The following is a 19,609-nucleotide window of genomic DNA, read 5'->3' on the forward strand; positions in this document are numbered from 1 at the left end:
TGCAGATTCAAAACGCGTTGCGCACAGCTTGAACACATGCACACCGCAGAACTGTCATCGACAGAGCATCCAGAGTTTCTGGAAATGTCTTCCCTGCGGCAATCTTTTGCTACGTCTCCACAGTGGGTGTCGGTTGTAGGCCTTGGTGCGGCCCAAGTGGCAAATCATTTCTGATTATCTCTTCTCGGCCAAATGGCTCAAGATCAAGCGTAGTGTCTGTTCTTATTAGTTTAATATCTGATACGTCCCCTATTTGGGGACCATATATTAAATGGATTTTTGGAACAGGGAGCTGGAAATGGAGCTTGCTTTGTCGCACGGAACCATCACGGGGGTGGAGGGTGTGGTTATGCAGATTCAAAACGCGTTTCGCACAGCTTGAACACATGCACACCGCAGAACTGTCATCGACAGATCATCCAGAGTTTCTGGAAATGTCTTCCCTGGGGCAATCTTTTGCTACGTCTCCACAGTGGGTGTCGGTTGTAGGCCTTGGTGCGGCCCAAGTGGCAAACCATTTCTGATCATCTCTTCTCGGCCAAATGGCTCAAGATCAAGTGTAGTGTCTGTTCTTATTAGTTTAATATCTGATACGTCCCCTATTTGGGGACCATATATTAAATGGATTTTTGGAACAGGGAGCTGGAAATGGAGCTTGCTTTGTCGCACGGAACCTTCACGGGGATGGAGGGTGTGGTTATGCAGATTCAAAACGCGTTGCGCACAGCTTGAACACATGCACACCGCAGAACTGTCATCGATAGAGCATCCAGAGTTTCTGGAAATGTCTTCCCTGCGGCAATCTTTTGCTACGTCTCACAGTGGATGTCGGTTGTAGGCCTTGGTGCGGCCCAAGTGGCAAACCATTTCTGATCATCTCTTCTCGGCCAAATGGCTCAAGATCAAGCGTAGTGTCTGTTCTTATTAGTTTAATATCTGATAAGTCCCCTATTTGGGGACCATATATTAAATGGATTTTTGGAACAGGGAGCTGGAAATGGAGCTTGCTTTGTCACACGGAACCTTCACGGGGATGGAGGGTGTGGTTATGCAGATTCAAAACGCGTTGCGCACAGCTTGAACACATGCACACCGCAGAACTGTCATCGACAGAGCATCCAGAGTTTCTGGAAATGTCTTCCCTGCGGCAATCTTTTGCTACGTCTCCACAGTGGGTGTCGGTTGTAGGCCTTGGTGCGGCCCAAGTGGCAAATCATTTCTGATCATCTCTTCTCGGCCAAATGGCTCAAGATCAAGCGTAGTGTCTGTTCTTATTAGTTTAATATCTGATACGTCCCCTATTTGGGGACCATATATTAAATGGATTTTTGGAACAGGGAGCTGGAAATGGAGCTTGCTTTGTCGCACGGAACCATCACGGGGGTGGAGGGTGTGGTTATGCAGATTCAAAACGCGTTTCACACAGCTTGAACACATGCACACCGCAGAACTGTCATCGACAGATCATCCAGAGTTTCTGGAAATGTCTTCCCTGCGGCAATCTTTTGCTACGTCTCCACAGTGGGTGTCGGTTGTAGGCCTTGGTGCGGCCCAAGTGGCAAACCATTTCTGATCATCTCTTCTTGGCCAAATGGCTCAAGATCAAGCGTAGTGTCTGTTCTTATTAGTTTAATATCTGATACGTCCCCTATTTGGGGACCATATATTAAATGGATTTTTGGAACAGGGAGCTGGAAATGGAGCTTGCTTTGTCACACGGAACCTTCACGGGGATGGAGGGTGTGGTTATGCAGATTCAAAACGCGTTGCGCACAGCTTGAACACATGCACACCGCAGAACTGTCATCGACAGAGCATCCAGAGTTTCTGGAAATGTCTTCCCTGCGGCAATCTTTTGCTACGTCTCCACAGTGGGTGTCGGTTGTAGGCCTTGGTGCGGCCCAAGTGGCAAACCATTTCTGATCAACTCTTCTCGGCCAAATGGCTCAAGATCAAGTGTAGTGTCTGTCCTTATTAGTTTAATATCTGATACGTCCCCTATTTGGGGACCATATATTAAATGGATTTTTGGAACAGGGAGCTGGAAATGGAGCTTGCTTTGTCGCACGGAACCTTCACGGGGATGGAGGGTGTGGTTATGCAGATTCAAAACGCGTTGCGCAGAGCTTGAACACATGCACACCGCAGAACTGTCATCGACAGAGCATCCAGAGTTTCTGGAAATGTCTTCCCTGCGGCAATCTTTTGCTACGTCTCCACAGTGGGTGTCGGTTGTAGGCCTTGGTGCGGCCCAAGTGGCAAACCATTTCTGATCATCTCTTCTCGGCCAAATGGCTCAAGATCAAGCGTAGTGTCTGTTCTTATTAGTTTAATATCTGATACGTCCCCTATTTGGGGACCATATATTAAATGGATTTTTGGAACAGGGAGCTGGAAATGGAGCTTGCTTTGTCACACGGAACCTTCACGGGGATGGAGGGTGTGGTTATGCAGATTCAAAACGCGTTGCGCACAGCTTGAACACATGCACACCGCAGAACTGTCATCGACAGAGCATCCAGAGTTTCTGGAAATGTCTTCCCTGCGGCAATCTTTTGCTACGTCTCCACAGTGGGTGTCGGTTGTAGGCCTTGGTGCGGCCCAAGTGGCAAACCATTTCTGATCATCTCTTCTCGGCCAAATGGCTCAAGATCAAGCGTAGTGTCTGTTCTTATTAGTTTAATATCTGTTACGTCCCCTATTTGGGGACCATATATTAAATGGATTTTTGGAACAGGGAGCTGGAAATGGAGCTTGCTTTGTCACACGGAACCTTCACGGGGATGGAGGGTGTGGTTATGCAGATTCAAAACGCGTTGCGCACAGCTTGAACACATGCACACCGCAGAACTGTCATCAACAGAGCATCCAGAGTTTCTGGAAATGTCTTCCCTGCGGCAATCTTTTGCTACGTCTTAACAGTGGGTGTCGGTTGTAGGCCTTGGTGCGGCCCAAGTGGCAAACCATTTCTGATCATCTCTTCTCGGCCAAATGGATCAAGATCAAGCGTAGTGTCTGGTTCTTATTAGTTTAATATCTGATACGTCCCCTATTTGGGGACCATGTATTAAATGGATTTTTGGAACAGGGAGCTGGAAATGGAGCTTGCTTTGTCACACGGAACCTTCACGGGGATGGAGGGTGTGGTTATGCAGATTCAAAACGCGTTGCGCACAGCTTGAACACATGCACACCGCAGAACTGTCATCGACAGAGCATCCAGAGTTTCTGGAAATGTCTTCCCTGCGGCAATCTTTTGCTACGTCTCCACAGTGGGTGTCGGTTGTAGGCCTTGGTGCGGCCCAAGTGGCAAATCATTTCTGATCATCTCTTCTCGGCCAAATGGCTCAAGATCAAGCGTAGTGTCTGTTCTTATTAGTTTAATATCTGATACGTCCCCTATTTGGGGACCATATATTAAATGGATTTTTGGAACAGGGAGCTGGAAATGGAGCTTGCTTTGTCGCACGGAACCATCACGGGGGTGGAGGGTGTGGTTATGCAGATTCAAAACGCGTTTCACACAGCTTGAACACATGCACACCGCAGAACTGTCATCGACAGATCATCCAGAGTTTCTGGAAATGTCTTCCCTGCGGCAATCTTTTGCTACGTCTCCACAGTGGGTGTCGGTTGTAGGCCTTGGTGCGGCCCAAGTGGCAAACCATTTCTGATCATCTCTTCTTGGCCAAATGGCTCAAGATCAAGCGTAGTGTCTGTTCTTATTAGTTTAATATCTGATACGTCCCCTATTTGGGGACCATATATTAAATGGATTTTTGGAACAGGGAGCTGGAAATGGAGCTTGCTTTGTCACACGGAACCTTCACGGGGATGGAGGGTGTGGTTATGCAGATTCAAAACGCGTTGCGCACAGCTTGAACACATGCACACCGCAGAACTGTCATCGACAGAGCATCCAGAGTTTCTGGAAATGTCTTCCCTGCGGCAATCTTTTGCTACGTCTCCACAGTGGGTGTCGGTTGTAGGCCTTGGTGCGGCCCAAGTGGCAAACCATTTCTGATCAACTCTTCTCGGCCAAATGGCTCAAGATCAAGTGTAGTGTCTGTCCTTATTAGTTTAATATCTGATACGTCCCCTATTTGGGGACCATATATTAAATGGATTTTTGGAACAGGGAGCTGGAAATGGAGCTTGCTTTGTCGCACGGAACCTTCACGGGGATGGAGGGTGTGGTTATGCAGATTCAAAACGCGTTGCGCAGAGCTTGAACACATGCACACCGCAGAACTGTCATCGACAGAGCATCCAGAGTTTCTGGAAATGTCTTCCCTGCGGCAATCTTTTGCTACGTCTCCACAGTGGGTGTCGGTTGTAGGCCTTGGTGCGGCCCAAGTGGCAAACCATTTCTGATCATCTCTTCTCGGCCAAATGGCTCAAGATCAAGCGTAGTGTCTGTTCTTATTAGTTTAATATCTGATACGTCCCCTATTTGGGGACCATATATTAAATGGATTTTTGGAACAGGGAGCTGGAAATGGAGCTTGCTTTGTCACACGGAACCTTCACGGGGATGGAGGGTGTGGTTATGCAGATTCAAAACGCGTTGCGCACAGCTTGAACACATGCACACCGCAGAACTGTCATCGACAGAGCATCCAGAGTTTCTGGAAATGTCTTCCCTGCGGCAATCTTTTGCTACGTCTCCACAGTGGGTGTCGGTTGTAGGCCTTGGTGCGGCCCAAGTGGCAAACCATTTCTGATCATCTCTTCTCGGCCAAATGGCTCAAGATCAAGCGTAGTGTCTGTTCTTATTAGTTTAATATCTGTTACGTCCCCTATTTGGGGACCATATATTAAATGGATTTTTGGAACAGGGAGCTGGAAATGGAGCTTGCTTTGTCACACGGAACCTTCACGGGGATGGAGGGTGTGGTTATGCAGATTCAAAACGCGTTGCGCACAGCTTGAACACATGCACACCGCAGAACTGTCATCAACAGAGCATCCAGAGTTTCTGGAAATGTCTTCCCTGCGGCAATCTTTTGCTACGTCTTAACAGTGGGTGTCGGTTGTAGGCCTTGGTGCGGCCCAAGTGGCAAACCATTTCTGATCATCTCTTCTCGGCCAAATGGATCAAGATCAAGCGTAGTGTCTGGTTCTTATTAGTTTAATATCTGATACGTCCCCTATTTGGGGACCATGTATTAAATGGATTTTTGGAACAGGGAGCTGGAAATGGAGCTTGCTTTGTCACACGGAACCTTCACGGGGATGGAGGGTGTGGTTATGCAGATTCAAAACGCGTTGCGCACAGCTTGAACACATGCACACCGCAGAACTGTCATCGACAGAGCATCCAGAGTTTCTGGAAATGTCTTCCCTGCGGCAATCTTTTGCTACGTCTCCACAGTGGGTGTCGGTTGTAGGCCTTGGTGCGGCCCAAGTGGCAAACCATTTCTGATCATCTCTTCTCGGCCAAATGGCTCAAGATCAAGCGTAGTGTCTGTTCTTATTAGTTTAATATCTGATACGTCCCCTATTTGGGGACCATATATTAAATGGATTTTTGGAACAGGGAGCTGGAAATGGAGCTTGCTTTGTCACACGGAACCTTCACGGGGATGGAGGGTGTGGTTATGCAGATTCAAAACGCGTTGCGCACAGCTTGAACACATGCACACCGCAGAACTGTCATCAACAGAGCATCCAGAGTTTCTGGAAATGTCTTCCCTGCGGCAATCTTTTGCTACGTCTCCACAGTGGGTGTCGGTTGTAGGCCTTGGTGCGGCCCAAGTGGCAAACCATTTCTGATCATCTCTTCTCGGCCAAATGGCTCAAGATCAAGCGTAGTGTCTGTTCTTATTAGTTTAATATCTGATACGTCCCCTATTTGAGGACCATGTATTAAATGGATTTTTGGAACAGGGAGCTGGAAATGGAGCTTGCTTTGTCACACGGAACCTTCACGGGGATGGAGGGTGTGGTTATGCAGATTCAAAACGCGTTGCGCACAGCTTGAACACATGCACACCGCAGAACTGTCATCAACAGAGCATCCAGAGTTTCTGGAAATGTCTTCCCTGCGGCAATCTTTTGCTACGTCTCCACAGTGGGTGTCGGTTGTAGGCCTTGGTGCGGCCCAAGTGGCAAACCATTTCTGATCATCTCTTCTCGGCCAAATGGCTCAAGATCAAGCGTAGTGTCTGTTCTTATTAGTTTAATATCTGATACGTCCCCTATTTGGGGACCATATATTAAATGGATTTTTGGAACAGGGAGCTGGAAATGGAGCTTGCTTTGTCACACGGAACCTTCACGGGGATGGAGGGTGTGGTTAGGCAGATTCAAAATGCGTTGCGCACAGCTTGAACACATGCACACCGCAGAACTGTCGTCGACAGAGCATCCAGAGTTTCTGGAAATGTCTTCCCTGCGGCGATCTTTTGCTACATCTCCACAGTGGATGTCGGTTGTAGGCCTTGGTGCGGCCCAAGTGGCAAACCATTTCTGATCATCTCTTCTCGGCCAAATGGCTCAAGATCAAGCGTAGTGTCTGTTCTTATTAGTTTAATATCTGATACGTCCCCTATTTGGGGACCATATATTAAATGGATTTTTGGAACAGGGAGCTGGAAATGGAGCTTGATCTGTCACACGGAACCTTCACGGGGATGGAGGGTGTGGTTATGCAGATTCAAAACGCGTTGCGCACAGCTTGAACACATGCACACCGCAGAACTGTCGTCGACAGAGCATCCAGAGTTTCTGGAAATGTCTTCCCTGCGGCAATCTTTTGCTACGTCTCCACAGTGGGTGTCGGTTGTAGGCCTTGGTGCGGCCCAAGTGGCAAACCATTTCTGATCATCTCTTCTCGGCCAAATGGCTCAAGATCAAGCGTAGTGCCTGTTCTTATTAATTTAATATCTGATACGTCCCCTATTTGGGGACCATATATTAAATGGATTTTTGGAACAGGGAGCTGGAAATGGAGCTTGCTTTGTCACACGGAACCTTCACGGGGATGGAGGGTGTGGTTAGGCAGATTCAAAATGCGTTGCGCACAGCTTGAACACATGCACACCGCAGAACTGTCATCGATAGAGCATCCAGAGTTTCTGGAAATGTCTTCCCTGCGGCAATCTTTTGCTACATCTCCACAGTGGGTGTCGGTTGTAGGCCTTGGTGCGGCCCAAGTGGCAAACCATTTCTGATCATCTCTTCTCGGCCAAATGCCTCAAGATCAAGCGTAGTGCCTGTTCTTATTAGTTTAATATCTGATACGTCCCCTATTTGGGGACCATATATTAAATGGATTTTTGGAACAGGGAGCTGGAAATGGAGCTTGATCTGTCACACGGAACCTTCACGGGGATGGAGGGTGTGGTTATGCAGATTCAAAACGCGTTGCGCACAGCTTGAACACATGCACACCGCAGAACTGTCATCGACAGAGCATCCAGAGTTTCTGGAAATGTCTTCCCTGCGGCAATCTTTTGCTACGTCTCCACAGTGGGTGTCGGTTGTAGGCCTTGGTGCGGCCCGTGGCAAACCATTTCTGATCATCTCTTCTCGGCCAAATGGCTCAAGATCAAGCGTAGTGTCTGTTCTTATTAGTTTAATATCTGATTGGTCCCCTATTTGGGGACCATATATTAAATGGATTTTTGGAACAGGGAGCTGGAAATGGAGCTTGCTTTGTCACACTTAACCTTCACAGGGATGGAGGGTGTGGTTATGCAGATTCAAAACGCGTTGCGCACAGCTTGAACACATGCACACCGCAGAACTGTCATCGATAGAGCATCCAGAGTTTCTGGAAATGTCTTCCCTGCGGCGATCTTTTGCTACATCTCCACAGTGGATGTCGGTTGTAGGCCTTGGTGCGGCCCAAGTGGCAAACCATTTCTGATCATCTCTTCTCGGCCAAATGGCTCAAGATCAAGCGTAGTGTCTGTTCTTATTAGTTTAATATCTGATACGTCCCCTATTTGGGGACCATATATTAAATGGATTTTTGGAACAGGGAGCTGGAAATGGAGATTGATCTGTCACACGGAACCTTCACGGGGATGGAGGGTGTGGTTATGCAGATTCAAAACGCGTTGCGCACAGCTTGAACACATGCACACCGCAGAACTGTCGTCGACAGAGCATCCAGAGTTTCTGGAAATGTCTTCCCTGCGGCAATCTTTTGCTACGTCTCCACAGTGGGTGTCGGTTGTAGGCCTTGGTGCGGCCCAAGTGGCAAACCATTTCTGATCATCTCTTCTCGGCCAAATGGCTCAAGATCAAGCGTAGTGCCTGTTCTTATTAATTTAATATCTGATACGTCCCCTATTTGGGGACCATATATTAAATGGATTTTTGGAACAGGGAGCTGGAAATGGAGCTTGCTTTGTCACACGGAACCTTCATGGGGATGGAGGGTGTGGTTATGCAGATTCAAAACGCGTTGCGCACAGCTTGAACACATGCACACCGCAGAACTGTCATCGATAGAGCATCCAGAGTTTCTGGAAATGTCTTCCCTGCGGCGATCTTTTGCTACATCTCCACAGTGGATGTCGGTTGTAGGCCTTGGTGCGGCCCAAGTGGCAAACCATTTCTGATCATCTCTTCTCGGCCAAATGGCTCAAGATCAAGCGTAGTGTCTGTTCTTATTAGTTTAATATCTGATACGTCCCCTATTTGGGGACCATATATTAAATGGATTTTTGGAACAGGGAGCTGGAAATGGAGCTTGATCTGTCACACGGAACCTTCACGGGGATGGAGGGTGTGGTTATGCAGATTCAAAACGCGTTGCGCACAGCTTGAACACATGCACACCGCAGAACTGTCATCCACAGAGCATCCAGAGTTTCTGGAAATGTCTTCCCTGCGGCAATCTTTTGCTACGTCTCCACAGTGGGTGTCGGTTGTAGGCCTTGGTGCGGCCCAAGTGGCAAACCATTTCTGATCATCTCTTCTCGGCCAAATGGCTCAAGATCAAGCGTAGTGTCTGTTCTTATTAGTTTAATATCTGATACGTCCCCTATTTGGGGACCATATATTAAATGGATTTTTGGAACAGGGAGCTGGAAATGGAGCTTGCTTTGTCGCACGGAACCTTCACGGGGATGGAGGGTGTGGTTATGCAGATTCAAAACGCGTTGCGCACAGCTTGAACACATGCACACCGCAGAACTGTCATCGACAGAGCATCCAGAGTTTCTGGAAATGTCTTCCCTGCGGCAATCTTTTGCTACGTCTCCACAGTGGATGTCGGTTGTAGGCCTTGGTGCGGCCCAAGTGGCAAACCATTTCTGATCATCTCTTCTCGGCCAAATGGCTCAAGATCAAGCGTAGTGTCTGTTCTTATTAGTTTAATATCTGATGCGTCCCCTATTTGGGGACCATATATTAAATGGATTTTTGGAACAGGGAGCTGGAAATGGAGCTTGCTTTGTCACACGGAACCTTCACGGGGATGGAGGGTGTGGTTAGGCAGATTCAAAATGCGTTGCGCACAGCTTGAACACATGCACACCGCAGAACTGTCGTCGACAGAGCATCCAGAGTTTCTGGAAATGTCTTCCCTGCGGCGATCTTTTGCTACATCTCCACAGTGGATGTCGGTTGTAGGCCTTGGTGCGGCCCAAGTGGCAAACCATTTCTGATCATCTCTTCTCGGCCAAATGGCTCAAGATCAAGCGTAGTGTCTGTTCTTATTAGTTTAATATCTGATACGTCCCCTATTTGGGGACCATATATTAAATGGATTTTTGGAACAGGGAGCTGGAAATGGAGCTTGATCTGTCACACGGAACCTTCACGGGGATGGAGGGTGTGGTTATGCAGATTCAAAACGCGTTGCGCACAGCTTGAACACATGCACACCGCAGAACTGTCGTCGACAGAGCATCCAGAGTTTCTGGAAATGTCTTCCCTGCGGCAATCTTTTGCTACGTCTCCACAGTGGGTGTCGGTTGTAGGCCTTGGTGTGGCCCAAGTGGCAAACCATTTCTGATCATCTCTTCTCGGCCAAATGGCTCAAGATCAAGCGTAGTGCCTGTTCTTATTAATTTAATATCTGATACGTCCCCTATTTGGGGACCATATATTAAATGGATTTTTGGAACAGGGAGCTGGAAATGGAGCTTGCTTTGTCACACGGAACCTTCACGGGGATGGAGGGTGTGGTTAGGCAGATTCAAAATGCGTTGCGCACAGCTTGAACACATGCACACCGCAGAACTGTCATCGATAGAGCATCCAGAGTTTCTGGAAATGTCTTCCCTGCGGCAATCTTTTGCTACATCTCCACAGTGGGTGTCGGTTGTAGGCCTTGGTGCGGCCCAAGTGGCAAACCATTTCTGATCATCTCTTCTCGGCCAAATGCCTCAAGATCAAGCGTAGTGCCTGTTCTTATTAGTTTAATATCTGATACGTCCCCTATTTGGGGACCATATATTAAATGGATTTTTGGAACAGGGAGCTGGAAATGGAGCTTGATCTGTCACACGGAACCTTCACGGGGATGGAGGGTGTGGTTATGCAGATTCAAAACGCGTTGCGCACAGCTTGAACACATGCACACCGCAGAACTGTCATCGACAGAGCATCCAGAGTTTCTGGAAATGTCTTCCCTGCGGCAATCTTTTGCTACGTCTCCACAGTGGGTGTCGGTTGTAGGCCTTGGTGCGGCCCGTGGCAAACCATTTCTGATCATCTCTTCTCGGCCAAATGGCTCAAGATCAAGCGTAGTGTCTGTTCTTATTAGTTTAATATCTGATTGGTCCCCTATTTGGGGACCATATATTAAATGGATTTTTGGAACAGGGAGCTGGAAATGGAGCTTGCTTTGTCACACTTAACCTTCACAGGGATGGAGGGTGTGGTTATGCAGATTCAAAACGCGTTGCGCACAGCTTGAACACATGCACACCGCAGAACTGTCATCGATAGAGCATCCAGAGTTTCTGGAAATGTCTTCCCTGCGGCGATCTTTTGCTACATCTCCACAGTGGATGTCGGTTGTAGGCCTTGGTGCGGCCCAAGTGGCAAACCATTTCTGATCATCTCTTCTCGGCCAAATGGCTCAAGATCAAGCGTAGTGTCTGTTCTTATTAGTTTAATATCTGATACGTCCCATATTTGGGGACCATATATTAAATGGATTTTTGGAACAGGGAGCTGGAAATGGAGCTTGATCTGTCACACGGAACCTTCACGGGGATGGAGGGTGTGGTTATGCAGATTCAAAACGCGTTGCGCACAGCTTGAACACATGCACACCGCAGAACTGTCGTCGACAGAGCATCCAGAGTTTCTGGAAATGTCTTCCCTGCGGCAATCTTTTGCTACGTCTCCACAGTGGGTGTCGGTTGTAGGCCTTGGTGCGGCCCAAGTGGCAAACCATTTCTGATCATCTCTTCTCGGCCAAATGGCTCAAGATCAAGCGTAGTGCCTGTTCTTATTAATTTAATATCTGATACGTCCCCTATTTGGGGACCATATATTAAATGGATTTTTGGAACAGGGAGCTGGAAATGGAGCTTGCTTTGTCACACGGAACCTTCATGGGGATGGAGGGTGTGGTTATGCAGATTCAAAACGCGTTGCGCACAGCTTGAACACATGCACACCGCAGAACTGTCATCGATAGAGCATCCAGAGTTTCTGGAAATGTCTTCCCTGCGGCAATCTTTTGCTACATCTCCACAGTGGGTGTCGGTTGTAGGTCTTGGTGCGGCCCAAGTGGCAAACCATTTCTGATCATCTCTTCTCGGCCAAATGGCTCAAGATCAAGCGTAGTGCCTGTTCTTATTAGTTTAATATCTGATACGTCCCCTATTTGGGGACCATATATTAAATGGATTTTTGGAACAGGGAGCTGGAAATGGAGCTTGCTTTGTCACACGGAACCTTCATGGGGATGGAGGGTGTGGTTATGTAGATTCAAAACGCGTTGCGCACAGCTTGAACACATGCACACCGCAGAACTGTCATCGACAGAGCATCCAGAGTTTCTGGAAATGTCTTCCCTGCGGCAATCTTTTGCTACGTCTCCACAGTGGGTGTCGGTTGTAGGCCTTGGTGCGGCCCGTGGCAAACCATTTCTGATCATCTCTTCTCGGCCAAATGGCTCAAGATCAAGCGTAGTGTCTGTTCTTATTAGTTTAATATCTGATTGGTCCCCTATTTGGGGACCATATATTAAATGGATTTTTGGAACAGGGAGCTGGAAATGGAGCTTGCTTTGTCACACTTAACCTTCACAGGGATGGAGGGTGTGGTTATGCAGATTCAAAACGCGTTGCGCACAGCTTGAACACATGCACACCGCAGAACTGTCATCGATAGAGCATCCAGAGTTTCTGGAAATGTCTTCCCTGCGGCGATCTTTTGCTACATCTCCACAGTGGATGTCGGTTGTAGGCCTTGGTGCGGCCCAAGTGGCAAACCATTTCTGATCATCTCTTCTCGGCCAAATGGCTCAAGATCAAGCGTAGTGCCTGTTCTTATTAGTTTAATATCTGATACGTCCCCTATTTGGGGACCATATATTAAATGGATTTTTGGAACAGGGAGCTGGAAATGGAGCTTGCTTTGTCACACTTAACCTTCACAGGGATGGAGGGTGTGGTTATGCAGATTCAAAACGCGTTGCGCACAGCTTGAACACATGCACACCGCAGAACTGTCATCGACAGAGCATCCAGAGTTTCTGGAAATGTCTTCCCTGCGGCAATCTTTTGCTACGTCTCCACAGTGGGTGTCGGTTGTAGGCCTTGGTGCGGCCCATGGCAAACCATTTCTGATCATCTCTTCTCGGCCAAATGGCTCAAGATCAAGCGTAGTGTCTGTTCTTATTAGTTTAATATCTGATTGGTCCCCTATTTGGGGACCATATATTAAATGGATTTTTGGAACAGGGAGCTGGAAATGGAGCTTGCTTTGTCACACTTAACCTTCACAGGGATGGAGGGTGTGGTTATGCAGATTCAAAACGCGTTGCGCACAGCTTGAACACATGCACACCGCAGAACTGTCATCGACAGAGCATCCAGAGTTTCTGGAAATGTCTTCCCTGCGGCAATCTTTTGCTACGTCTCCACAGTGGGTGTCGGTTGTAGGCCTTGGTGCGGCCCATGGCAAACCATTTCTGATCATCTCTTCTCGGCCAAATGGCTCAAGATCAAGCGTAGTGTCTGTTCTTATTAGTTTAATATCTGATTGGTCCCCTATTTGGGGACCATATATTAAATGGATTTTTGGAACAGGGAGCTGGAAATGGAGCTTGCTTTGTCACACTTAACCTTCACAGGGATGGAGGGTGTGGTTATGCAGATTCAAAACGCGTTGCGCACAGCTTGAACACATGCACACCGCAGAACTGTCATCGATAGAGCATCCAGAGTTTCTGGAAATGTCTTCCCTGCGGCGATCTTTTGCTACATCTCCACAGTGGATGTCGGTTGTAGGCCTTGGTGCGGCCCAAGTGGCAAACCATTTCTGATCATCTCTTCTCGGCCAAATGGCTCAAGATCAAGCGTAGTGTCTGTTCTTATTAGTTTAATATCTGATACGTCCCCTATTTGGGGACCATATATTAAATGGATTTTTGGAACAGGGAGCTGGAAATGGAGCTTGATCTGTCACACGGAACCTTCACGGGGATGGAGGGTGTGGTTATGCAGATTCAAAACGCGTTGCGCACAGCTTGAACACATGCACACCGCAGAACTGTCGTCGACAGAGCATCCAGAGTTTCTGGAAATGTCTTCCCTGCGGCAATCTTTTGCTACGTCTCCACAGTGGGTGTCGGTTTTAGGCCTTGGTGCGGCCCAAGTGGCAAACCATTTCTGATCATCTCTTCTCGGCCAAATGGCTCAAGATCAAGCGTAGTGCCTGTTCTTATTAATTTAATATCTGATACGTCCCCTATTTGGGGACCATATATTAAATGGATTTTTGGAACAGGGAGCTGGAAATGGAGCTTGCTTTGTCACACGGAACCTTCACGGGGATGGAGGGTGTGGTTATGCAGATTCAAAACGCGTTGCGCACAGCTTGAACACATGCACACCGCAGAACTGTCATCGACAGAGCATCCAGAGTTTCTGGAAATGTCTTCCCTGCGGCAATCTTTTGCTACGTCTCCACAGTGGGTGTCGGTTGTAGGCCTTGGTGCGGCCCAAGTGGCAAATCATTTCTGATTATCTCTTCTCGGCCAAATGGCTCAAGATCAAGCGTAGTGTCTGTTCTTATTAGTTTAATATCTGATACGTCCCCTATTTGGGGACCATATATTAAATGGATTTTTGGAACAGGGAGCTGGAAATGGAGCTTGCTTTGTCGCACGGAACCATCACGGGGGTGGAGGGTGTGGTTATGCAGATTCAAAACGCGTTTCGCACAGCTTGAACACATGCACACCGCAGAACTGTCATCGACAGATCATCCAGAGTTTCTGGAAATGTCTTCCCTGGGGCAATCTTTTGCTACGTCTCCACAGTGGGTGTCGGTTGTAGGCCTTGGTGCGGCCCAAGTGGCAAACCATTTCTGATCATCTCTTCTCGGCCAAATGGCTCAAGATCAAGTGTAGTGTCTGTTCTTATTAGTTTAATATCTGATACGTCCCCTATTTGGGGACCATATATTAAATGGATTTTTGGAACAGGGAGCTGGAAATGGAGCTTGCTTTGTCGCACGGAACCTTCACGGGGATGGAGGGTGTGGTTATGCAGATTCAAAACGCGTTGCGCACAGCTTGAACACATGCACACCGCAGAACTGTCATCGATAGAGCATCCAGAGTTTCTGGAAATGTCTTCCCTGCGGCAATCTTTTGCTACGTCTCACAGTGGATGTCGGTTGTAGGCCTTGGTGCGGCCCAAGTGGCAAACCATTTCTGATCATCTCTTCTCGGCCAAATGGCTCAAGATCAAGCGTAGTGTCTGTTCTTATTAGTTTAATATCTGATAAGTCCCCTATTTGGGGACCATATATTAAATGGATTTTTGGAACAGGGAGCTGGAAATGGAGCTTGCTTTGTCACACGGAACCTTCACGGGGATGGAGGGTGTGGTTATGCAGATTCAAAACGCGTTGCGCACAGCTTGAACACATGCACACCGCAGAACTGTCATCGACAGAGCATCCAGAGTTTCTGGAAATGTCTTCCCTGCGGCAATCTTTTGCTACGTCTCCACAGTGGGTGTCGGTTGTAGGCCTTGGTGCGGCCCAAGTGGCAAATCATTTCTGATCATCTCTTCTCGGCCAAATGGCTCAAGATCAAGCGTAGTGTCTGTTCTTATTAGTTTAATATCTGATACGTCCCCTATTTGGGGACCATATATTAAATGGATTTTTGGAACAGGGAGCTGGAAATGGAGCTTGCTTTGTCGCACGGAACCATCACGGGGGTGGAGGGTGTGGTTATGCAGATTCAAAACGCGTTTCACACAGCTTGAACACATGCACACCGCAGAACTGTCATCGACAGATCATCCAGAGTTTCTGGAAATGTCTTCCCTGCGGCAATCTTTTGCTACGTCTCCACAGTGGGTGTCGGTTGTAGGCCTTGGTGCGGCCCAAGTGGCAAACCATTTCTGATCATCTCTTCTTGGCCAAATGGCTCAAGATCAAGCGTAGTGTCTGTTCTTATTAGTTTAATATCTGATACGTCCCCTATTTGGGGACCATATATTAAATGGATTTTTGGAACAGGGAGCTGGAAATGGAGCTTGCTTTGTCACACGGAACCTTCACGGGGATGGAGGGTGTGGTTATGCAGATTCAAAACGCGTTGCGCACAGCTTGAACACATGCACACCGCAGAACTGTCATCGACAGAGCATCCAGAGTTTCTGGAAATGTCTTCCCTGCGGCAATCTTTTGCTACGTCTCCACAGTGGGTGTCGGTTGTAGGCCTTGGTGCGGCCCAAGTGGCAAACCATTTCTGATCAACTCTTCTCGGCCAAATGGCTCAAGATCAAGTGTAGTGTCTGTCCTTATTAGTTTAATATCTGATACGTCCCCTATTTGGGGACCATATATTAAATGGATTTTTGGAACAGGGAGCTGGAAATGGAGCTTGCTTTGTCGCACGGAACCTTCACGGGGATGGAGGGTGTGGTTATGCAGATTCAAAACGCGTTGCGCAGAGCTTGAACACATGCACACCGCAGAACTGTCATCGACAGAGCATCCAGAGTTTCTGGAAATGTCTTCCCTGCGGCAATCTTTTGCTACGTCTCCACAGTGGGTGTCGGTTGTAGGCCTTGGTGCGGCCCAAGTGGCAAACCATTTCTGATCATCTCTTCTCGGCCAAATGGCTCAAGATCAAGCGTAGTGTCTGTTCTTATTAGTTTAATATCTGATACGTCCCCTATTTGGGGACCATATATTAAATGGATTTTTGGAACAGGGAGCTGGAAATGGAGCTTGCTTTGTCACACGGAACCTTCACGGGGATGGAGGGTGTGGTTATGCAGATTCAAAACGCGTTGCGCACAGCTTGAACACATGCACACCGCAGAACTGTCATCGACAGAGCATCCAGAGTTTCTGGAAATGTCTTCCCTGCGGCAATCTTTTGCTACGTCTCCACAGTGGGTGTCGGTTGTAGGCCTTGGTGCGGCCCAAGTGGCAAACCATTTCTGATCATCTCTTCTCGGCCAAATGGCTCAAGATCAAGCGTAGTGTCTGTTCTTATTAGTTTAATATCTGTTACGTCCCCTATTTGGGGACCATGTATTAAATGGATTTTTGGAACAGGGAGCTGGAAATGGAGCTTGCTTTGTCACACGGAACCTTCACGGGGATGGAGGGTGTGGTTATGCAGATTCAAAACGCGTTGCGCACAGCTTGAACACATGCACACCGCAGAACTGTCATCAACAGAGCATCCAGAGTTTCTGGAAATGTCTTCCCTGCGGCAATCTTTTGCTACGTCTTAACAGTGGGTGTCGGTTGTAGGCCTTGGTGCGGCCCAAGTGGCAAACCATTTCTGATCATCTCTTCTCGGCCAAATGGATCAAGATCAAGCGTAGTGTCTGGTTCTTATTAGTTTAATATCTGATACGTCCCCTATTTGGGGACCATGTATTAAATGGATTTTTGGAACAGGGAGCTGGAAATGGAGCTTGCTTTGTCACACGGAACCTTCACGGGGATGGAGGGTGTGGTTATGCAGATTCAAAACGCGTTGCGCACAGCTTGAACACATGCACACCGCAGAACTGTCATCGACAGAGCATCCAGAGTTTCTGGAAATGTCTTCCCTGCGGCAATCTTTTGCTACGTCTCCACAGTGGGTGTCGGTTGTAGGCCTTGGTGCGGCCCAAGTGGCAAATCATTTCTGATCATCTCTTCTCGGCCAAATGGCTCAAGATCAAGCGTAGTGTCTGTTCTTATTAGTTTAATATCTGATACGTCCCCTATTTGGGGACCATATATTAAATGGATTTTTGGAACAGGGAGCTGGAAATGGAGCTTGCTTTGTCGCACGGAACCATCACGGGGGTGGAGGGTGTGGTTATGCAGATTCAAAACGCGTTTCACACAGCTTGAACACATGCACACCGCAGAACTGTCATCGACAGATCATCCAGAGTTTCTGGAAATGTCTTCCCTGCGGCAATCTTTTGCTACGTCTCCACAGTGGGTGTCGGTTGTAGGCCTTGGTGCGGCCCAAGTGGCAAACCATTTCTGATCATCTCTTCTTGGCCAAATGGCTCAAGATCAAGCGTAGTGTCTGTTCTTATTAGTTTAATATCTGATACGTCCCCTATTTGGGGACCATATATTAAATGGATTTTTGGAACAGGGAGCTGGAAATGGAGCTTGCTTTGTCACACGGAACCTTCACGGGGATGGAGGGTGTGGTTATGCAGATTCAAAACGCGTTGCGCACAGCTTGAACACATGCACACCGCAGAACTGTCATCGACAGAGCATCCAGAGTTTCTGGAAATGTCTTCCCTGCGGCAATCTTTTGCTACGTCTCCACAGTGGGTGTCGGTTGTAGGCCTTGGTGCGGCCCAAGTGGCAAACCATTTCTGATCAACTCTTCTCGGCCAAATGGCTCAAGATCAAGTGTAGTGTCTGTCCTTATTAGTTTAATATCTGATACGTCCCCTATTTGGGGACCATATATTAAATGGATTTTTGGAACAGGGAGCTGGAAATGGAGCTTGCTTTGTCGCACGGAACCTTCACGGGGATGGAGGGTGTGGTTATGCAGATTCAAAACGCGTTGCGCAGAGCTTGAACACATGCACACCGCAGAACTGTCATCGACAGAGCATCCAGAGTTTCTGGAAATGTCTTCCCTGCGGCAATCTTTTGCTACGTCTCCACAGTGGGTGTCGGTTGTAGGCCTTGGTGCGGCCCAAGTGGCAAACCATTTCTGATCATCTCTTCTCGGCCAAATGGCTCAAGATCAAGCGTAGTGTCTGTTCTTATTAGTTTAATATCTGATACGTCCCCTATTTGGGGACCATATATTAAATGGATTTTTGGAACAGGGAGCTGGAAATGGAGCTTGCTTTGTCACACGGAACCTTCACGGGGATGGAGGGTGTGGTTATGCAGATTCAAAACGCGTTGCGCACAGCTTGAACACATGCACACCGCAGAACTGTCATCGACAGAGCATCCAGAGTTTCTGGAAATGTCTTCCCTGCGGCAATCTTTTGCTACGTCTCCACAGTGGGTGTCGGTTGTAGGCCTTGGTGCGGCCCAAGTGGCAAACCATTTCTGATCATCTCTTCTCGGCCAAATGGCTCAAGATCAAGCGTAGTGTCTGTTCTTATTAGTTTAATATCTGTTACGTCCCCTATTTGGGGACCATATATTAAATGGATTTTTGGAACAGGGAGCTGGAAATGGAGCTTGCTTTGTCACACGGAACCTTCACGGGGATGGAGGGTGTGGTTATGCAGATTCAAAACGCGTTGCGCACAGCTTGAACACATGCACACCGCAGAACTGTCATCAACAGAGCATCCAGAGTTTCTGGAAATGTCTTCCCTGCGGCAATCTTTTGCTACGTCTTAACAGTGGGTGTCGGTTGTAGGCCTTGGTGCGGCCCAAGTGGCAAACCATTTCTGATCATCTCTTCTCGGCCAAATGGATCAAGATCAAGCGTAGTGTCTGGTTCTTATTAGTTTAATATCTGATACGTCCCCTATTTGGGGACCATGTATTAAATGGATTTTTGGAACAGGGAGCTGGAAATGGAGCTTGCTTTGTCACACGGAACCTTCACGGGGATGGAGGGTGTGGTTATGCAGATTCAAAACGCGTTGCGCACAGCTTGAACACATGCACACCGCAGAACTGTCATCGACAGAGCATCCAGAGTTTCTGGAAATGTCTTCCCTGCGGCAATCTTTTGCTACGTCTCCACAGTGGGTGTCGGTTGTAGGCCTTGGTGCGGCCCAAGTGGCAAACCATTTCTGATCATCTCTTCTCGGCCAAATGGCTCAAGATCAAGCGTAGTGTCTGTTCTTATTAGTTTAATATCTGATACGTCCCCTATTTGGGGACCATATATTAAATGGATTTTTGGAACAGGGAGCTGGAAATGGAGCTTGCTTTGTCACACGGAACCTTCACGGGGATGGAGGGTGTGGTTATGCAGATTCAAAACGCG

The 19,609-nt window shown here is 48.0% G+C and overlaps 56 pseudogenes; all 56 read left to right on the plus strand.

Moving 5' to 3' along the window:
* Window positions 1-176: 176 nt before the first annotated feature.
* Window positions 177-388, plus strand: LOC143792531 (U2 spliceosomal RNA; annotated as a pseudogene).
* A 138-nt stretch (window positions 389-526) lies between these two features.
* LOC143792232 (U2 spliceosomal RNA) lies at window positions 527-700 on the plus strand (annotated as a pseudogene).
* Window positions 701-875: 175 nt separating this feature from the next.
* Window positions 876-1,049, plus strand: LOC143791361 (U2 spliceosomal RNA; annotated as a pseudogene).
* Window positions 1,050-1,225: 176 nt separating this feature from the next.
* On the plus strand, window positions 1,226-1,437 carry LOC143792180 (U2 spliceosomal RNA; annotated as a pseudogene).
* Window positions 1,438-1,575: 138 nt separating this feature from the next.
* LOC143791320 (U2 spliceosomal RNA) lies at window positions 1,576-1,749 on the plus strand (annotated as a pseudogene).
* Window positions 1,750-1,925: 176 nt separating this feature from the next.
* Window positions 1,926-2,099, plus strand: LOC143791395 (U2 spliceosomal RNA; annotated as a pseudogene).
* A 176-nt stretch (window positions 2,100-2,275) lies between these two features.
* On the plus strand, window positions 2,276-2,449 carry LOC143792311 (U2 spliceosomal RNA; annotated as a pseudogene).
* Window positions 2,450-2,625: 176 nt separating this feature from the next.
* LOC143791755 (U2 spliceosomal RNA) lies at window positions 2,626-2,799 on the plus strand (annotated as a pseudogene).
* A 176-nt stretch (window positions 2,800-2,975) lies between these two features.
* LOC143792059 (U2 spliceosomal RNA) lies at window positions 2,976-3,150 on the plus strand (annotated as a pseudogene).
* A 176-nt stretch (window positions 3,151-3,326) lies between these two features.
* LOC143792181 (U2 spliceosomal RNA) lies at window positions 3,327-3,538 on the plus strand (annotated as a pseudogene).
* Window positions 3,539-3,676: 138 nt separating this feature from the next.
* On the plus strand, window positions 3,677-3,850 carry LOC143791321 (U2 spliceosomal RNA; annotated as a pseudogene).
* Window positions 3,851-4,026: 176 nt separating this feature from the next.
* LOC143791396 (U2 spliceosomal RNA) lies at window positions 4,027-4,200 on the plus strand (annotated as a pseudogene).
* A 176-nt stretch (window positions 4,201-4,376) lies between these two features.
* LOC143792312 (U2 spliceosomal RNA) lies at window positions 4,377-4,550 on the plus strand (annotated as a pseudogene).
* Window positions 4,551-4,726: 176 nt separating this feature from the next.
* LOC143791756 (U2 spliceosomal RNA) lies at window positions 4,727-4,900 on the plus strand (annotated as a pseudogene).
* Window positions 4,901-5,076: 176 nt separating this feature from the next.
* On the plus strand, window positions 5,077-5,251 carry LOC143792060 (U2 spliceosomal RNA; annotated as a pseudogene).
* Window positions 5,252-5,427: 176 nt separating this feature from the next.
* LOC143792314 (U2 spliceosomal RNA) lies at window positions 5,428-5,601 on the plus strand (annotated as a pseudogene).
* A 176-nt stretch (window positions 5,602-5,777) lies between these two features.
* On the plus strand, window positions 5,778-5,951 carry LOC143791847 (U2 spliceosomal RNA; annotated as a pseudogene).
* Window positions 5,952-6,127: 176 nt separating this feature from the next.
* On the plus strand, window positions 6,128-6,301 carry LOC143792499 (U2 spliceosomal RNA; annotated as a pseudogene).
* A 176-nt stretch (window positions 6,302-6,477) lies between these two features.
* LOC143791647 (U2 spliceosomal RNA) lies at window positions 6,478-6,629 on the plus strand (annotated as a pseudogene).
* A 198-nt stretch (window positions 6,630-6,827) lies between these two features.
* On the plus strand, window positions 6,828-7,001 carry LOC143791973 (U2 spliceosomal RNA; annotated as a pseudogene).
* A 176-nt stretch (window positions 7,002-7,177) lies between these two features.
* On the plus strand, window positions 7,178-7,329 carry LOC143792041 (U2 spliceosomal RNA; annotated as a pseudogene).
* A 196-nt stretch (window positions 7,330-7,525) lies between these two features.
* On the plus strand, window positions 7,526-7,699 carry LOC143791514 (U2 spliceosomal RNA; annotated as a pseudogene).
* A 176-nt stretch (window positions 7,700-7,875) lies between these two features.
* On the plus strand, window positions 7,876-8,027 carry LOC143791841 (U2 spliceosomal RNA; annotated as a pseudogene).
* A 198-nt stretch (window positions 8,028-8,225) lies between these two features.
* On the plus strand, window positions 8,226-8,399 carry LOC143791897 (U2 spliceosomal RNA; annotated as a pseudogene).
* Window positions 8,400-8,575: 176 nt separating this feature from the next.
* Window positions 8,576-8,727, plus strand: LOC143791648 (U2 spliceosomal RNA; annotated as a pseudogene).
* A 198-nt stretch (window positions 8,728-8,925) lies between these two features.
* On the plus strand, window positions 8,926-9,099 carry LOC143792119 (U2 spliceosomal RNA; annotated as a pseudogene).
* A 176-nt stretch (window positions 9,100-9,275) lies between these two features.
* Window positions 9,276-9,449, plus strand: LOC143791586 (U2 spliceosomal RNA; annotated as a pseudogene).
* Window positions 9,450-9,625: 176 nt separating this feature from the next.
* On the plus strand, window positions 9,626-9,777 carry LOC143791649 (U2 spliceosomal RNA; annotated as a pseudogene).
* A 198-nt stretch (window positions 9,778-9,975) lies between these two features.
* Window positions 9,976-10,149, plus strand: LOC143791974 (U2 spliceosomal RNA; annotated as a pseudogene).
* Window positions 10,150-10,325: 176 nt separating this feature from the next.
* LOC143792042 (U2 spliceosomal RNA) lies at window positions 10,326-10,477 on the plus strand (annotated as a pseudogene).
* Window positions 10,478-10,673: 196 nt separating this feature from the next.
* On the plus strand, window positions 10,674-10,847 carry LOC143791516 (U2 spliceosomal RNA; annotated as a pseudogene).
* A 176-nt stretch (window positions 10,848-11,023) lies between these two features.
* LOC143792022 (U2 spliceosomal RNA) lies at window positions 11,024-11,175 on the plus strand (annotated as a pseudogene).
* Window positions 11,176-11,373: 198 nt separating this feature from the next.
* LOC143791899 (U2 spliceosomal RNA) lies at window positions 11,374-11,547 on the plus strand (annotated as a pseudogene).
* A 176-nt stretch (window positions 11,548-11,723) lies between these two features.
* Window positions 11,724-11,897, plus strand: LOC143791481 (U2 spliceosomal RNA; annotated as a pseudogene).
* A 174-nt stretch (window positions 11,898-12,071) lies between these two features.
* Window positions 12,072-12,245, plus strand: LOC143791517 (U2 spliceosomal RNA; annotated as a pseudogene).
* A 176-nt stretch (window positions 12,246-12,421) lies between these two features.
* LOC143792161 (U2 spliceosomal RNA) lies at window positions 12,422-12,595 on the plus strand (annotated as a pseudogene).
* Window positions 12,596-12,769: 174 nt separating this feature from the next.
* On the plus strand, window positions 12,770-12,943 carry LOC143791518 (U2 spliceosomal RNA; annotated as a pseudogene).
* A 174-nt stretch (window positions 12,944-13,117) lies between these two features.
* On the plus strand, window positions 13,118-13,291 carry LOC143791519 (U2 spliceosomal RNA; annotated as a pseudogene).
* Window positions 13,292-13,467: 176 nt separating this feature from the next.
* On the plus strand, window positions 13,468-13,619 carry LOC143791650 (U2 spliceosomal RNA; annotated as a pseudogene).
* Window positions 13,620-13,817: 198 nt separating this feature from the next.
* Window positions 13,818-13,991, plus strand: LOC143791950 (U2 spliceosomal RNA; annotated as a pseudogene).
* A 176-nt stretch (window positions 13,992-14,167) lies between these two features.
* LOC143792532 (U2 spliceosomal RNA) lies at window positions 14,168-14,379 on the plus strand (annotated as a pseudogene).
* A 138-nt stretch (window positions 14,380-14,517) lies between these two features.
* On the plus strand, window positions 14,518-14,691 carry LOC143792243 (U2 spliceosomal RNA; annotated as a pseudogene).
* A 175-nt stretch (window positions 14,692-14,866) lies between these two features.
* LOC143791362 (U2 spliceosomal RNA) lies at window positions 14,867-15,040 on the plus strand (annotated as a pseudogene).
* Window positions 15,041-15,216: 176 nt separating this feature from the next.
* LOC143792182 (U2 spliceosomal RNA) lies at window positions 15,217-15,428 on the plus strand (annotated as a pseudogene).
* A 138-nt stretch (window positions 15,429-15,566) lies between these two features.
* On the plus strand, window positions 15,567-15,740 carry LOC143791323 (U2 spliceosomal RNA; annotated as a pseudogene).
* A 176-nt stretch (window positions 15,741-15,916) lies between these two features.
* LOC143791397 (U2 spliceosomal RNA) lies at window positions 15,917-16,090 on the plus strand (annotated as a pseudogene).
* Window positions 16,091-16,266: 176 nt separating this feature from the next.
* On the plus strand, window positions 16,267-16,440 carry LOC143792315 (U2 spliceosomal RNA; annotated as a pseudogene).
* Window positions 16,441-16,616: 176 nt separating this feature from the next.
* LOC143791866 (U2 spliceosomal RNA) lies at window positions 16,617-16,790 on the plus strand (annotated as a pseudogene).
* A 176-nt stretch (window positions 16,791-16,966) lies between these two features.
* On the plus strand, window positions 16,967-17,141 carry LOC143792062 (U2 spliceosomal RNA; annotated as a pseudogene).
* A 176-nt stretch (window positions 17,142-17,317) lies between these two features.
* LOC143792183 (U2 spliceosomal RNA) lies at window positions 17,318-17,529 on the plus strand (annotated as a pseudogene).
* A 138-nt stretch (window positions 17,530-17,667) lies between these two features.
* Window positions 17,668-17,841, plus strand: LOC143791324 (U2 spliceosomal RNA; annotated as a pseudogene).
* A 176-nt stretch (window positions 17,842-18,017) lies between these two features.
* Window positions 18,018-18,191, plus strand: LOC143791398 (U2 spliceosomal RNA; annotated as a pseudogene).
* Window positions 18,192-18,367: 176 nt separating this feature from the next.
* Window positions 18,368-18,541, plus strand: LOC143792316 (U2 spliceosomal RNA; annotated as a pseudogene).
* A 176-nt stretch (window positions 18,542-18,717) lies between these two features.
* On the plus strand, window positions 18,718-18,891 carry LOC143791758 (U2 spliceosomal RNA; annotated as a pseudogene).
* Window positions 18,892-19,067: 176 nt separating this feature from the next.
* LOC143792063 (U2 spliceosomal RNA) lies at window positions 19,068-19,242 on the plus strand (annotated as a pseudogene).
* A 176-nt stretch (window positions 19,243-19,418) lies between these two features.
* LOC143792317 (U2 spliceosomal RNA) lies at window positions 19,419-19,592 on the plus strand (annotated as a pseudogene).
* Window positions 19,593-19,609: the final 17 nt, after the last annotated feature.

This window comes from Ranitomeya variabilis, unplaced genomic scaffold (assembly GCF_051348905.1).
Source record: "Ranitomeya variabilis isolate aRanVar5 unplaced genomic scaffold, aRanVar5.hap1 Scaffold_69, whole genome shotgun sequence".
In the NCBI taxonomy this organism is placed as follows: domain Eukaryota; kingdom Metazoa; phylum Chordata; class Amphibia; order Anura; family Dendrobatidae; genus Ranitomeya; species Ranitomeya variabilis.